The sequence below is a fragment of the Rosa chinensis genome, chromosome 7 (genome assembly GCF_002994745.2).
Source record: "Rosa chinensis cultivar Old Blush chromosome 7, RchiOBHm-V2, whole genome shotgun sequence".
NCBI lineage: Eukaryota > Viridiplantae > Streptophyta > Magnoliopsida > Rosales > Rosaceae > Rosa > Rosa chinensis.
In genome coordinates this window covers 13,892,559-13,893,546 of record NC_037094.1, presented here as the reverse complement: position 1 = coordinate 13,893,546, position 988 = coordinate 13,892,559, and positions in this window count along the sequence as shown.

Sequence of the window (988 nt, the reverse complement as noted above, 5' to 3'; positions counted from 1 at the left end):
GTTAAAAAATGATAAACACATAGAGCAAGTAATAAAATTTTGTTTGAGTGACCCATACTTATTTAATTTTGCAATTAAAATAGAGGCATGGCATATGTGTATAGCATGTACTTGTAATGTGGATGCTAATATCTTTTTTGCATTTTTGTAGATATGCTAATGGATCATTGAGATCGGTATGTGAAGCATGGCATATCTAGTACGTGAGATCTAGAAAGTGTTGCCAAATCTACGAAATGTTGTTGGCATGCTTAAAAGTTATGGAAGTATGTAAAGATATATCAAGTGTGATATTCTATAAGCATGCTTAGAAGTAGTAAAAGCATGGTATTGGCATGGCGGTAGCTCAAATTGAAAGAGCGTAAAATGTAAGATATAGTGACTTATCTTATGCCGATTTGGAGGTTAGCGGAGTTGGCCGAGCATGACGGTCCCTTGCTTGTGGCGGAGAAAGTATTCCGATAATGTACGTCAACTCGTAGTTGAGATTGAATGCTCGATAGAAATAATTGAATTTCCTTGCAAAAATGGATGATTAGTATGCGGATTTGTAAAATCGACACCAATAATTTGCATGTGTGTTTTGCATATGTACTTTGATAAAATTGTAAACAAAGTGTATAAGCAAATTAATAATTGATGACCAATAACTTGCATATATACATATCTATTTTGAATGTAAAATTTTCAGGGAGCATGCAAACTCTATATAAATTTTAATTGGACATGAAGGTAGCCAAACTAATATTTCTATTGAAGATGCCATGTACCAAGATGTATAGCCAGATCCGGGGGCATATAGTTGAAGTCAACCATGCATATAATCTTGGAGATAAGGAATTTAGTCAAAGCATCAGCATGCCATCATATTACATGGACTCATGTAGCATAATTATGAATATCCAATTAACAAGCTGTGCATGTGGCCGACACAAGCATAAGGTGAAAGCATGGCAATCTGCACGCACAACCATGCTTTAATTGATCA